A 16,740-nucleotide genomic window follows, 5' to 3' on the forward strand; every position below is an offset into this window, starting at 1 on the left:
ACTCCTCCTGGGAGAAACTGGAAATGCCCCTGAAAGCCGTTTTCCACATTCTGAAGATTTCTAATGATCACATTCCCACTGAGGCCCATCAGATCTTATTTTTAAATGAAGAGGTTTGGGTTTGCAGTTAACCAGAAACCACTGTGCTTTCTGTAGCTAGAGGAGGAGCAGACCCGGCCACGCCCATGCTCCAGCCCCTGGGCCACCTGCAGACGGTTCCCACAGCGGCTGGCTTCCTGTGTCTCTACCTGGGGACATGCTCTGCCTTGGGACCTTGCTCAACCAGGCTCAGGGAAGCTGCGCATGTCAGGGAGCCAACATCCCAGGTGCAACTCTCAACCAATAAAGGACAGCAGTTCGTGACAAATATCCCCATTCTCTCTCCCCGCGGTGTGAGGGGCAAGACCAAGTCCAAGGTGTGTTCCACACAATTTCCCAGAGTTTCTCCAACAGGACTGAGCCCCAGCAGGCCACAGCAGTTCCCACTCAATAGCTGACCCCTCGTTGGGTTTCCTCCGTCCCCTAGCTCACTTCCCCAACTCCTTCATGGTGGTTCCTGAGATCACCTCCCAGATGAACTGCTTGCACCAAATTCTCATCTCAGGGTCTATTTTTAGAGGAACCCAACGTGAGCCGAGAGGAGGGCAGGCCCCACGGCCAGCTGGGGCATGGGTCACTCTGAGAATTCACAGGATGCCTGCTCATCCGGACGCAGTCTGGAGTGCTTGCTTCTGCCTCCCTCCTGGGTGGTTTCTAATCATGTTTGTTCCTGTCTCTGCTAATCAACACCATTTGGTGCTGCTCAATAGGTCTCTGCTGGTGCAAGTGAATTAACAATATTTCCTGGATGTTTCTGTAATAACCATCTTTATGGGGGCTTTGCAGTGCTCAGTAGCTACACCTGAACCAAAAGAGCTATTAGACATAGAAAAGAAAAAGCAGCCAAATCCCTGCATGGGCCCCTACTAGCCCCACTCAGTGATTCACTGAGGTGAAAGCCAAGCCCAAGTTAGACACTGATGTGGATTGAATCTCCTTACAGGTAAATAAACTGGCCAACTTTCCTGCTTAGCATGTCAGCTGGGTGTTGGCAAACAGGAGCAAGCCGTTAGCGTGGCTGCTGCAAGAGCTCAGCTCCCTAGTGAATGGAGCCCGCCCAGCCCAGGCTACCAGGACCGGGAGGGTCAGGTTGTCAGCTCAAGTGAGGTGACACAGGTAAGACAGGTGACAACATCGTGGGGCTGCACGTGACTCCCTCAGCAAGTCTCTCTGTAGATTTCAGCCCTGTTTCAATAAATGCCATCCTCCTTTGAAGATTAGAATGAGATGGACTCAGAAGAAGCCACGTGGAGATCAAAGATAAGCCACGCCTCCTGCCTCCTGGATATACTGAGGGCTTGATCACTCAGCAGTGTTCAGTGGCAGGATCATTTACCAGAAGTATTTTGGCTCCCAGGACAAGAGAAGAGGAGGACATCTGGGGGCACATTCACGGGTGACCCAGGGACTTAGCCTGTGAGACTGGATCTGTTTCCTTCCCCCTGTTGCATCCAAGTATGCGCAGAAGAAGGATGAAACTAGGAGGGCTTGAGGTGGGAAGTAAGGACACTCCCGAATCATGCCAGGATCGCCAACTCTGCCGTGATTAGAAGGAAGTTGGGAAGGAGGAGAGAAGGGGGAAGAGAGAGAAAGGCAGCTGAGGAGACAGTAGAACTAAAGCCACCCAAAGGACAGAATCCATTTTGACCAGATGCTCATCAGAACTGCCAGCACTAATCCCTTTACTCAACAAATACGGACTGAGCCCTGCTATGTGCCTGTCTCACAGCCGGGTACTGGGAACACGGGGTAGATGCAGCCCCTCAAGAGTTTCCCACCAAGAGGAAAACAAGATTTTGAGAAAAAAATGTCAATGGAGTGTCACCTAAATGAAATCAGAGGGGTCGCTGAACAAATGCAGCAGGGAGTAGCTCATCTGGCTATGAGGCAAGCTCCCCAGAGTCTCAGAGTGAGGTTGCTGAAAATGAAGAACTAGCAGCAATCAGCCGGAAGGAGGCTGGGGGAGTGGGGCTTTCCAGGCAGAGGAAACAGCATGCACAAAGGTCTCAAGGCAGAAAGCACGGCTTCTCTGAAGGAGCTGAGGAGAGAATGCAAGTAAGAGGCTGGTGGGAGAGCGCACTGGAAAGGCAGAGAGAGGCTGAAACGGGAGTGACCAGTTACACTGCTGGCAGATCAACCAAAGAGGGAATTAGTGAGTGGACATTTCATATGTAAAACTTACTCAGGATGCCAGAGAGAGAGATGTGAGATGGGGACTTTGAAAGAGAAGTTAGAGGGCATGGAAGAGCGAGAAGTAAGGAAGAAAGATCATGGGAGAAAGGCTATATCCAAAGATATGACAGTAGGGAATTTCCTGGGATTAAACAGATTCCTCAGATTGAAAAAGCATTAGTCACAAGCAGGAAAAATTTAAGTACTTTCAGAATTGCTAAGCCATACCCTCGTGAGAAACAAATTTACCAATTAGAGTATCATGTTTGTGTGCAATTCTTTTCGCCTTTTTTACTAAAGTATACAAGGTTTTTCCCGTGTAGGACAGGTAACTTCTGTCATCTCCTTTCATCTCCAGACCCCCCAGTGTGCTTATGTGATGCATTTTAAATACAGTTAGATTCATTTGCTCTCGTCTGCATTCCTACTCTCCCGGCCAACACACACATCCTGCTTGATTTTTTTAAATTTACATACAGTAAAATATATTCTTTGTAGAGTGTAGCTCTATGATTTTGATCAGTTCACTGTGATGTACCCACCACCACAGTTCCACACAGAACATGTCCACCTATGATTTACGGACTATGATGGTCTCCATTTCACATAGGAGGAAAGAGAGACACAAAGGGGTAAGTAACTTTGCCTGAGGTCATCCAACTAGTTCACAAACGCCTGTGCTTTTGCTTGGGTGGTCTTGGCCCCCGAATACCAGCTACAAAACCCTAAGCCACACTGTCTTAGATTTCCACACCCAGCCCAAGTCTACATGAACATTCAATTACCATCAACTCTGTCACCAAGGGATCCCAAGTGTGCATCTGCTTGAATCCTCAGTCATAGCCCTGACTGGGGCATGTGGTAAGCCTGGCTTAACTTTCTGGAAAAAAGATTCAGGAGGACAAGAATAGCACCCCTTTTCAAACTGTCAAATAGGTTGGGATTGGGTAACATGTAGGGGGCAGATTCTAACCTCAAGCTCAAGATTTACTGAGCATTAGTTTAATCCTCCAGCCTGTGACCCTTTGAAGGCACAGGACACTTCTTATCCATCTCTATACCCCTGGTACTTAGTACATGGCAGGTGTTTAATCAACATTTGTCAGATGAATGCACACATGAGTGAACAAAAGATCATAAATTTAAACATCAAGAGGTACCAGAGAAGAGCCATGAGCCACAGGACATGTCCTCTCTTTCAATTGACATTCCACATCCTTCCCATCACAAGAGAAGCCTTACACTCCCAATTTTACTAACAATATCTCCATTCTTGTAGTGCAGCAGAGGCCATAGCCATGCCCGACCTGTTAGCTAAATTATGAATAAGGACACAGGGCTTAGCATCTCTCTGTAGCCCTTGTAGCCACATGGAACTATGTGGTGATGCAAGGCAATATGAAGCAAATATATGGATGGATAATGGGTGAAAGATGGATGGATGGATGGATGGACCAAGAGACTGCAGTAAATTTAAGTTCAAAGCTACACTTACATACCCCTTGAGGACGAAATTTTTTGTCCTCCTTTAGAGCCATACCCCCAGTGCCTAATGCATTGCCTCACACACAATAGTTTCTCAAGAAATATTTGTTGGAGAGGTGGAGTCAAGATGGCATACTAGGAGGATGCAGAATTCGCGTCTCCTCACAACTAGGGCACCTACCACGCACCGGTGGGGGACCACGGACACCTAAGGGGACGGGAGGAACCCCCAGCAACCAGGTAGGATGTGGGGCTTGGGGGGAGTGAAGGGGGAGGAGAAGTGGAGGCGGCAGGGGACTGGTACCCCTGAGGGGTGGCTGGGGGAGGGGAAGGGATCCCACACCCGAAGGGGGAAATTGGGGAACCACGTGGAGGGCAGAGGATCAAAAGGGAGCATGTACAGATTTCCCCTGCCCACTTGGACCCCCAGGAACCTGTTGGGATCCCGGGCCTGATCCTCGGCCCACCTAGGCCCCCTCCAGCCATGCAGGTCCTGAGGGAGTGGGAGGGAGGGAAGGGGGAGCAAAAGTAAAGGCTGGACCTCCAGAACCGGCACACCTGAGGGGCGGCTGGGGGAGGGGAGAAGTTCTACACCCAGCAGGACCCACCCATGGTTAGGGGTACAGCGTCCACAGGGGAGACCTTGGGGGAGACGGTGGAGGAGGCGCACGAAGGAATGTAAGGGAAGGGGGCCAGCACTTTCCCTGTCCCCTTAAGCCCCAGGAAGCCTGTTGGGCTCGCAGGCCTAATCCTCTGCCCTAGGAGCCTCCCTCCTGCAGCGCAGAGCCCAAACCCTGCCCCTGCACTCCCACCCAGGGCCCCACCTCTACACTCGGAGACCCCCCTCTGAGACCCCCTCCGAAGGGCTGGGCCTAAACCCCACCCACACAGGTTTAGGTAAGGCCTAAACCTCACCCAGGGCCTTACCTCCAAACTCCACACTCCAGAGGCCCCCCTTTCCACTTGCTGCCTCTCCCCTTTCGCCAGGTGCTAAGCAGAGGCCTCACCCCACGCTTGAACGTCACCCTGCCTAGACCCCACTCTATGCTCAAATGTCACCCCCCAACCCGCCTAGGTCCTGCCCCACCCAAAACCCTGCCCCTGCCAGAGGTCCACCCCCACCTAAACTCCGCCCCCATAGCTAAGGCTTATTTTTTCTTTTTCTTTTCTTTTTTCCTCTTTTAGATTGGGGTTCTGTTTTACCTTGTTGATTCACTGTTGTTGATTCTTTTATATTTTTATTTTTCCTAATAAATCTTTTACTTTTCTAATTTTATTTTATCCTTTATATTTTGTTAGTGATCTCTCCTTCTGGCTTGTTCCCCACCCCCCCACCCTTTTTGTTTTTTTCTGTTTTCTGTTTTGGTTTTACCTTGTTGCAGTTGTTTCAATTATAGTTTTATTTTTCCTAATATATTTTTTATCTAATTTTATTTTTATTTATTTAATTTTATTTTAAATTTATTTTTATTTTATTTTTATTCTTTGATATTGTACTGCTCTTTTTTTCTTTTTTTTTTTTTCTATGCCACGAAGATGGTGGGATCTTGGTTCCCAGGCCGGAGGTTGGGCCTAAGCTCCTGTGGTAGGAGCTCCGAGTCCAAACCGCTGGACTAACAGAGAACCTCAGACCCCAGGGAATATCAGTCAGAGTGAGGCCTCCCGGAGGTCCTCATCTCAGCACCAAGACCCAGCTCTATCCAACTGCCTGCAAACTCCAGTGCTGGACGTCTCAGGCCAAACAACCAGTAAGACAGGAATACAGCACCACCCATCAAAAAAAAAAAGAAACAACAAAAAAATATGTTACAGACGAAGGAGCAAGGTAAAACCTACAAGACCAAATAAATGAAGACAAAATAGACAACCTACCTGAAAAAGAATTCAGAATAATGATAGGAAAGATGATCCAAAATCTCAGAAAAAGAATGGAGAAAATACAAGAAACATTTAACAAGGATCTAGAAGAACTAAAGAGCAAACAAACAGTGATGAACAATACAGTTACTGAAATTAAAAATACTCCAGAGGGAATCAATAGCAGAATAACTGAGGAAGAAGAACGGATATGTGAGCTGGAAGATAAAATGGTGGAAATAACTTCCAGGGAGCAGAATAAAGAAAAAAGAATGAAAAGAATTAAGGACAGTCTCAGAGACCACTGGGACAACATTAAATGCACCAACATTCAAATTATAGGTGTCCCAGAAGAAGAAGAGAAAAAGAAAGGGTCTGAGAAAATATTTGAAGACATTATAGTCAAAAACTTCCCTAACATGGTAAAGGAAATAGTCAATCAAGTCCAGGAAGCACAGAGAGTACCATAAAGGATAAACCCAAAGAGAAACATGCCGAGACAGATATTACTCAAACTATCAAAAATTAAACACAAAGAAAAAATATTAACAGCAGCAAGGGAAAAGCAACAGATAATATACAAGGGAATCCCCATAAGGTTAACAGCTGATTTTTTTAGCAGAAACTGCAAGCCAGAAGGAATTGGCAGGACATATTTAAAGTGATGAAAGGGAAAAACCTATAACCAAGATTACTCTACCCAGGAAGGATCTCATTCAGATTCGATGGAGAAATTTAAAACATTTACAGATAAGCAAAAGTTAAGAGAATTCAGCACCACCAAACCAACTTTACAATAAACGCTAAAGGAACTTCTCTAGGCAGGAAACACAAGAGAAGGAAAAGATCTACAAAAACAAACCCAAAACAATTAAGAAAATGGTAATAGAAACATACATATCAATAATTACCTTAAATGTAAATGGATTAAATGCTCCAGCCAAAAGACATAGATTGGCTGAATGGATACAAAAACAAGACCCATGCATATACTGTCTACAAGAGACCCACTTCAGACCTAGGGACACATACAGACTGAAAGTGAGGGGATGGAAAAAGATACTCCATGCAAATGGAAATCAAAAGAAAGCTGGAGTAGCAATTCTTATATCAGACAAAATAGACTTTAAAATAAAGACTATTACAAGAGACAAAGAAGGACACTACATAATGATCAAGGGATCAATCCAAGAAGATATAACAATTGTAAATATTTATGCACCCAACATAGGAGCACCTCAATACATAAGGCAAATGCTAACAGCCATAAAAGAGGAAATCGACAGTAACAATCATAGTAGGGGACTTTAGCACCCCACTTTCATCAATGGACAGATCATCCAAAATGAAAATAAATAAGGAAACACAAGCTTTAAATGACACATTAAACAAGATGGACTTAATTGATATTTATAGGACATCCAAAAACATCCAAAAACATCCAAAACAACCACCCAAAAACAACAGAATACACTTTTTTCTCAAGTGCTCATGGAACATTCTCCAGGATACACCATATCTTGGGTCACAAATCAAGCCTTGGTAAACTTAAGAAAATTGAAATCGTATCAAGTATCTTATCCGACCACAACGCTATGAGACTAGATATCAACTACAGGAAAAAAACTGTAAAAAATACAAACACGTGGAGGCTAAACAATACGCTACTAAATAACCAAGAGATCACTGAAGAAATCAAAGAGGAAATCAAAAAATACCTAGAAACAAATGACACTGAAAGCACAACGACCCAAAACCTATGGGATGCAGCAAAAGCAGGTCTAAGAGGGAAGTTTATAGCAATACAATCCTACCTCAAGAAACAAGAAACAACTCAAATAAACAACCTTACTCCTAAAGCAATTAGAGAAAGAAGAACAAAAAAACCCCCAAAGTTAGCAGAAGGAAAGAAATCATAAAGATCAGATCAGAAATAAATGAAAAAGAAATGAAGGAAATGATAACAAAGAGCCATAAAACTAAAAGCTGGTTCTTTGAGAAGATAAACAAAATTGATAAACCATTAGCCAGACACATCAAGAAAAAAAGGGAGAAGACTTAAATCAATAGGATTAGAAATGAAAAAGGAGAAGTAACCACTGACACTGCAGAAATACAAACGATCATGAGAGATTACTACAAGCAACTCTATGCCAATAAAATGGACAACCTGGAAGAAATGGACAAATTCTTAGAAGAGCACAACCTTCTGAGACTGAACCAGGAAGAAATAGAAAATAGAAACAGACCAATCACAAGCACTGAAATTGAACTGTGATTAAAAATCTTCCAACAAAAAAATGCCCAGGACCAGATGGCTTCACAGGTGAATTCTATCAAACATTTAGAGAAGAGCTAACACCTATCCTTCTCAAACTCTTCCAAAATATAGCAGGGGGAGGAACACTCCCAAACTCATTACACGAGGCCACCATCACCCTGATACCAAAACCAGATAAAGATGTCACAAAAAAAGAAAACTACAGGCCAATATCACTGATGAACATAGATGCAAAAATCGTCAACAAAATACTAGCAAACAGAATCCAACAGCACATTAAAAGGATCATACACCATGATCAAGTGGGGTTTATCCCAGGAATGCAAGGATTCTTCAATATACGCAAATCAATCAATGTGATACACCATATTAACAAACTGAAGGATAAAAACCATATGATCATCTCAATAGATGCAGAAAAAGCTTTTGACAAAATTCAACACCCATTTATGATAAAAACGCTCCAGAAAGTAGGCATAGAGGGAACCTACCTCAACATAATAAAGGCCATATATGACAAACCCACAGCCAACATCATTCTCAATGGTGAAAAACTGAAACCATTTCCCCTAAGATCAGGAACGAGACAAGGCTGTCCACTCTCACCACTATTATTCAACATAGTTTTGGAAGTTTTAGCCACAGCTATCATAGAAGAAAAAGAAATAGAAGAAATCCAAATCAGAAAAGAAGAAGTAAAACTGTCACTGTTTGCAAATGACATGATACTATACATAGAGAATCCTAAAGATGCTACCAGAAAACTACTAGAGCTAATCAATGAATTCGGTAAAGTAGCAGGATACAAAATTAACGCACAGAAATCTCTTACATTCCTATACACTAATGCTGAAAAATCTGACAGTGAAATTAAGGAAATACTACCATTTACCATTGCAACAAAAAGAATAAAATACCTAGGAATAAACTTACCTAAGGAGACAAAAGACCTTTATGCAGAAAACTATAAGACACTGATGAAAGAAATTAAAGATGATACAAACAGATGGAGAGATAGACTGTGTTCTTGGATTGGAAGAATCAACATTGTGAAAATGACTCTACTACCCAAAGCAATCTACAGATTCAATGCAATCCCTATCAAACTACCAATGGCATTTTTCACAAAACTAGAACAAAAAATTGCACAATTTGTATGGAAACACAAAAGACCCCGAATAGCCAAAACAATCTTGAGAAAGAAAAACAGAGCTGGAGGAATCAGGCTCTTGGACTTCAGACTATACTACAAAGCTACAGTAATCAAGACAGTATGGTACTGACACAAAAACAGAAATATAGATCAATGGAACAAGAGAGAAAGCCCAGAGATAAACCCATGCACACATGGTCACCTTATCTTTGACAAAGGAGTTAAGAACATACAATGGAGAAAAGACAGCCTCTTCGATAAATGGTGCTGGGAAAACTGGACAGCTACATGTAAAAGAATGGAATTAGAACACTCCCTAACACGATACACAAAAATAAACTCAAAATGGATTAGAGACCTAGATGTAAGACTGGACACTATAAAACTCAGAGGAAAACATAGGCAGAACACTCTATGACATAAACCACAGCAAAATCCTTTTTGACCCACCTCCTAGAGAAATGGAAATAAAAACACAAATAAACAAATGGGACCTAATGAAACTTCAAAGCTTTTGCACAGCAAAGGAAAACATAAAGAAGATGAAAAGAGAACCCTCAGAATGGGAGAAAATATTTGCCAGTGAAGCAACTGACAAAGGATTAATCTCCAAAATTTACAAGCAGCTCATGCAGCTCAATAGCAAAAAAACAAACAACCCAATCCAAAAATGGGCAGAAGACCTAAATAGACATTTCTCCAAAGAAGATACACAGATTGCCAGCAAACACATGAAAGAATGCTCAACGTCACTAATCATTAGAGAAATGCAAATCAAAACTACAATGAGGTATCACCTCACACCAGTCAGAATGGCCATCATCAAAAAATCTACAAACAATAAATGCTGGAGAGGGTGTGGAGAAAAGGGAACTCTCTTGCACTGTTGGTGGGAATGTAAATTGGTACAGCCACTATGGAGAACAGTATGAAGGTTCCTTAAAAAACTAAAAATAGAACTACCATATGACCCAGCAATCCCACTACTGGGCATATACCCTGAGAAAACCATAATTCAAAAAGAGTCATGTACCACAATGTTCATTGCAGCTCTATTTACAACAGTCAGGACATGGAAGCAACCTAAGTGTCCATCGACAGATGAATGGATAAAGAAGATGTGGCACATATATACAGTGGAATATTACTCAGCCATAAAAAGAAACGAAATTGAGTTATTTGTAGTGAGGTGGATGGACCTAGAGTCTGTCATACGAGTGAAGTAAATCAGAAAGAGAAAAACAAATACCGTATGCTAACACATATATATGGAATCTAAAAAAAAAAAATGGTTCTAATGAACCTAGGGGCAGGACAGGAATAAAGACACAGACATAGAGAATGGACTTGAGGACACGGGGAGGGGGAAGGGTAAGCTGGGATGAAGTAAGAGAGTAGCATTGACATATATACACTACCAAATGTAAAATAGATAGCTAGTGGGAAGCAGCTGCATAGCACAGGGAGATCAGCTCGGTGCTTTGTGACCACCTAGAGGGGTGAGATAAGGAGAGTGGGAGGGAGATGTAAGAGAGAGGGGATATGGGGATATACTTATGCATATAGCTGATTCACTTTGTTATACAGCAGAAACTAACACAACACTGTAAAGCAATTATACTCTGATAAAGATGTTAAAAAAAAAAAGAAATATTTGCTGAAGAGAAGAGGAATGAAAAGGAAGTAGCTGACAAGCAGTCTCCCTGTGCCAAATGCTAAAAGGTAGAGGCACTCAGAGCTTGTCCAGATACTCACGTAAGTTTGACTCCCATGTCTCAGCTTCTCTACCAGGTTTTACTAACACTGATGAGGAAAATTAGAAGACCAGCTCCTTTTAGGCAGATTTTTGTTCGCACAGCCCACTTAAGTTGGGAATACCTAGAAGTTAAACAGGCTTTCTAAAGACCTAATAGAAGAGCTCGGAGCAGAGAGGACAGGACTTTCCCAAGGATCCCTGAGAAGAACTGCTTGGAGACCATCAACTGTCTTGGTTGCACCCACAAGAATCTGCAGGCAATGAGGTTCAGAGGCACAGCGCTCCTTACCCCACAATCAGAAAATAAAACATTACTAACAACACCCAGGGAGAACCTCAACATAGGAAGCTGGCCTGAAAGAGCGTGGAAAGGCAAACAGCCAACAATCTGTGGTGGCAGATGTTCTGGGCATGACCATACGAAGCAGAGAATCACATATTTAATGTGCATCACTTTCCTTTTGTCATGTTGGGTTCTGGGGTGGGTGGACAGCATGTTGCACGTTCCCCATTCCACCTTGCAGCCCAGCCTTCTAGTCAATCATTGCTTATGCAGGATCATGCTTATTCAGTCAACAAGAGCACACTGTCCTTGAAATCAGTGTGAATATGCTTGACTTAAAAATAACTGGCGTGTTGCCTGGTCCCCTGGGCATTCCCTACAGAGCTCCTGCCAAGGAGAGGCTCTGCTCCTCGGGGGTTAGAATTTGTAAGAAAAGACTGTTTTATGCATCATAAAAATTATTCCTGCAGAAGTGAGCCTTTCTCTCTAGGACACACAAGACCACAATGAATAGCCCAGCTTTGAATAAAGTTCTTCATTGAGACAGTGTGCAGATGCTGAGCCTCCGAATCTGCAAAATCTGCCTGCCATGGTGGGGTGGGGCTTTGTTAGCAAAACCCAGTTTCAAGGTTTGTCCGAACCCTTCAGGTGCACGCCCATGAATCACTGATGCCAACTCTGCAGAGGCCGGCCACTCTAGAACCTGGTGCGGTTCTCACGGAGTTGTCCAGAGGATTCTGTCCCATCACTCATTCTCTCATCCTCCACCAAGGAAACTTTGCTTCCCTGGTCCCTCAGAAAGACAAGCCCCTCTCAGAACAGTAGACAGCTCTGGGGCTCAGGGAACACGGAGCATGTTCACAAGTACTAAACTCACCACCAAATACACAAAGGGCCAGGAAGCCTGCCTTGAAACATGCTGAGGTCTTGTCCTGTCACTGTTCAGCCGCTACCCCGGGCAGATGGCATGACTGTGTAGTTAGGGTGCGCTGGTCGTTCTCTGTCTCCTCAGTTCCATTCTCCGCCCTTCTCTGCCCAGGAACTGCATCACCAGGGCCTGCGGCTGCCTTCCGATAGGCTCACCCGATGGATGGGCTGCCAGATCATCCTTCCCCTCCCCCCTCCCTGCTTTGGGCCACATCGTGGGCAGGGGCTGCTCCCTCCACACTTCAGCCCCTGCCAGGCGGCCACTTCTCCACTCACAGCTCTCGTTGGGTTCCAAGAAGACCATTCTCTCCCCTTGATACTTCAAACCCAGGGATGGTGGAAGCTTCCTGCTCCTGCTTGACTCTGGGTACCTCAACATCCCTTGTGGATTCTCATAACACTGCCCTTTGCTCTATAAACTCCCCTCATCCAACCATCCAAGAGGAATTGTGTTTCCCAGCAGGGCTCTAGCAGGTAAAGACATGCGGTGGAAAGGGCGTTAATCTTGGATTAAGGGAACCTGGGTTCTAGACGCTGCTCTGCTTCTGACTAGCCATGTGACCTCGACCAAACACTTCACCTCTCTGAGCCACAGCTCCCGAACGCATCGTCAGCATGAGGAGCTGGATCTGTGCAGGGAAGCCTACACACCCTCTGGGCCTCCCTCTTCTTCCCACAAGCACCTGCATCCCCTGGGGCATCCCTCCAGGACCCTGGGGCTCTGAAGAGCAAGCCAGACATACTGGTCATTCTAGTTCTTGTAGTGACTTTGATATTTGATACACAGAGATTAGATGGTCTTCTCTGGAGAACTAACGTAACGATTAGGATAGCAACTCATTTAAAAGGGGCTGTCTGGGGTTCCCAAGGGACTCAGGAAGGGAAGTCAAGGCACCGATTGCACCAGACGCCTCTCCTGAAGCGAGGCGGCCGGCCTTTCTTTTGTAGCTTTGTGTCGTCCACCAGGCCTGTGGGCTACAGGAGCCCAGGAGGGTGGTCAGCTCTCTGCGAGGAGGCACCCATTCCTCCGAGGGCACAGGAAGGGCACAACTGTGCCCCCTCACGGCCAACACTCACAGTCACTGGTTCCGGGGGTACCTGCGCGGGGCACCAGCAGCATCCCCTGCACTGACCCTCCTGTTTCTACCTTACGACATCCCAGGTGCTCTCCCTGGGAAAAATCATTATCTCACTTGGTCCTCACAGCCTCCCTGTGAGGCCAGCAGGGCAAGAGCTCTTGATAATTACATTTTACAAGTAATAGGCAAGTGTGTTCGGGGAAAGTGAGTCCAAGACGCATTTCCCAAAGTCGCACAGCTGAACAAGGGGAGGGCCGCGACCAAAATCTCAGGCCTTAAGTGTCTTTTACAGAACCCTATATTCGATTTAAGTGGATGATTAAACTAAATTACTGGCTTTAAGGACTTTGTATTTGGAACGAGGCCAACTCTTGCATGTTTTTATTCATGATTAAAAGCATGTCTCCTGGCTGTTCTCCATAATGTCACAGGCTTACCAGGAAATAAAGACAACTCTCCGGGAACTTTGGCCTCTTATCTGTACTTTCCCACGTGCTTTTGTGAATGTTGTCTCACACAGGTGAGGCCATTTGGGGCAAGGTCTCACAGCTATTTGGCCCCCTCAAGTCAGCTCTAGAGGCCCCCCACATCCCTTGATTCTAAGTCTGGTGCTGTTTCACCTCACAATCCTTCAGTCATTCAACAAACATGTGCTGAGTCAGCACGGGCTAGGCCTGTGCCGGAAGCCAGGTGAAAGAACAGTGGCGAACAAGGCCCAGCCCGTGCCCTTAGGATTGTTTAGAGTCTGGTGGGAAAATTGATGCACAAACCACAGTGGAGGCCCACAGGGATTGCCATGAGGAAGGTGTGCACCCCGGTGTGCTAGGAGCACAGAAGAAGGAGCCCCTCCTCCTTCCCTGGGGACGCTGCACAGAGGAGCAGGGGGAGAGCCGCGACTTGAAGGGCCTGAAGATGAGCTGGCATTCAGCAGGTGGGGCACTGAGAAGGAAGCAGCATTACCAGCCCGGAAGGAGCTACGTGGGCAAAGGCGTGAGCGGGCACGGCCCGGCCAGAAGCAAGGGTGTGACAGACTGGGGCAGGTCAACAGGCGGAAGGGAAGGCTCTCCCCAAGTCTATATGGAGATAGCCATTTCCACAAGAGGGAACCACAGTGACATTTAGGAGTCAAAAGATTTCAAAGGGAGCCACAGCAGCTTATTCCTGGCCAAACCTGTGTGATGGTTACCCCACCTGGGAGCGTGGTGTCTGATGACTTTCAAGAGCCTCTCACCAAAAAGGATAAAAAAGCAGAAACAACAATAACAGTACTCACTACAGCTGCCTAGCTCACCTGGCACCAGAAGGAGCCCTGCTGGTGTTAAGAGAATAGAGTCAGCATTTTATTGCAACATCTGTTGGACTCACCTCACTCTGAGATGAAGATGTGAACGTGCTTTAAAAAACAGAAGCAGGGGCTTCCCTGGTGGCACAATGGTTGGGAGTCTGCCTGCCAATGCAGGGGACGTGGGTTCGAGCCCTGGTCCGGGAAGATCCCACATGCCGCGGAGCAACTACGCCCGTGAGCCACAACTACTGAGCCTGTGCTCTAGAGCCCGTGAGCCACAACTACTGAGCCTGCAAGCCACAACTACTGAAGCCCGCGCACCTAGAGCCCGTGCTCTGCAACAAGAGAAGCCACCGCAATGAGAAGCCTGCGCACAGCAACGAAGACCCAACACAGCCAAAAATAAAATAAAATAAATAAATTTATTTAAAAAAAAAAAAAAAGAAAGAAAGAAACAGAAGCAGCCCACCGTCATGGCCAGTCAGGTGCAGCTGCTGAAGGAAGCTGCTCTGAGCCTAGGGGCAGAACTCCTCCCTCTGGGTGTCCTGCGCCCTGGCGGACACTTATGTCTGGCGCCGCTAAGTGTTTCTTGAGTCCTGTGCCTGGCCTCCTCAGTGAGCCTGGGGCTTCTGGGGCTGGAGACCACAGCGGCACCTTCACAACACCTAGGACCACACAGCACATGCTGAGAGTGTGAAAGAGACAAAGGGTTATAAAGGCAGCTCCCTCCTCTCCTGACCACAGCTGCATGGTACAAGCAGTGCAGGCCCTTCCTGACAGCTTGTCTGTCTGGGTGTCTCCCCAGGAGGGACAGCAAGTGATTCCCTGGCATCTTACCTTCCCTGTGATCAATTTCTCCTGGCATCTGTCGGACTCTAACACCTCCTCTGTGGCCCTCCAAGGGTGGGTTCTGTTCATGGAATCAGAACACTGCCCATCTGAAGGGAGGTACCTTTTTTCTTTTTTTCCTCCACTTTCCAGTGCAGAAAAATCAAGACAGGGGAAACCAGAGAGAAGAGGCGCTAAACTACAGCAGAGACCCAAGAACACAGATGCAGGGTTCCGAGTGACAGGTGTTTTCAGAAGGTCACAGAAGCTAGCCCAGGAAGCGGCCACACTTAGCAGCTTCCTATGTGGTGCCTCTCTTTCGATAAAAAGCTGTGGCTTTCTCTCCTACCCCGAACAGAGCACAGAAGTCCACGTCAGGGAGCCAGACCCATGGATGCTGAATGTTTTTTCATCTCCAAGAGTCTCCTGTCCTCTGCCAATAGCCAAGGAAGGGGTTATTAAACCATAAACTCTTAGTAGCTAAGATCTCAGAAACAAATTAATTTAGGAGATACTCCTGATAATTTGGCCCTGGGAAAGTAGAACCAACGTAATAAACCTGTGGGAAGGGTGAGACTCCAGTTGGGTAGAAAGATCAAAAGAAGGGCGAGATATTCAACTCACCCTGTCGAAGCACCTATCCCATGCCAAATGCATAACACACACAGTCTCTTTTCATTGCAGTCCTTGCAAGAGCAGGTGCTGTTATCCCCACTGACAGAGGAGGTGTCAGAGGCACAACGAGGCTGATGTACTTGGTCAAGGTCATATGGCTAGGATAGGGCAGGTCTGGACTTGATCCCTGCTAGTGAGCAAAGAGTCCTACAAGGAGACCATTTAAAAACAGATCTCCTGGGCTTCCCTGGTGGCGCAGTGGTTGAGAATCTGCCTTCCAATGCAGGGGACACAGGTTCGAGCCCTGGTCTGGGAAGATCCCAAATGCCGTTGAGCAACTGGGCCCGTGAGCCACAGCTACTGAGCCTGCGCATCTGGAGCCTGTGCTCCGCAACAAAAGAGGCCGCGATAGTGAGAGGCCCGTGCACCACGATGAAGAGTGGCCCCCGCTCGCCACAACTAGAGGAAGCCCTCGCACAGAAACGAAAACCCAACACAGCCATAAATAAATTAATTAATTAAAAAAAAAAAAAAAACAGATCTCCTAGCAGATCTCCACCTTAGAGATCCTGATGCATCAGTGTGGGGAGAAGTCCAGGAATCTGCATTTTTAACCAGCACCTCAAAGTGACTCCAATGCTTATGGATGTCAGGTGGTGGTTTATAAGCTGAGCTTTGGAAAGACCCTTGAGTTAGAAGCCCAGGTCCATGACCCTGAACAAGTCACTTAAGCTATGTGAGCCCCAGCTTCTCCATCTGCAGATGGTGGAGTGCACACCACACGGGCTGGTTTACAGGGAATAATGCAGGAAAGTGCCTGGCACAAGCTCACCCCTAACATTTTGTGCAAAGCACCAGCAGAGGCCCCCTGGCCTGCAGCTCACTGCCCTTCACTTCCCAGCCAGGTTCTATGCTACAGC

This window comes from Balaenoptera physalus, assembly GCF_965194825.1.
Source record: "Balaenoptera physalus genome assembly, chromosome: 14".
Taxonomy (NCBI): domain Eukaryota; kingdom Metazoa; phylum Chordata; class Mammalia; order Artiodactyla; family Balaenopteridae; genus Balaenoptera; species Balaenoptera physalus.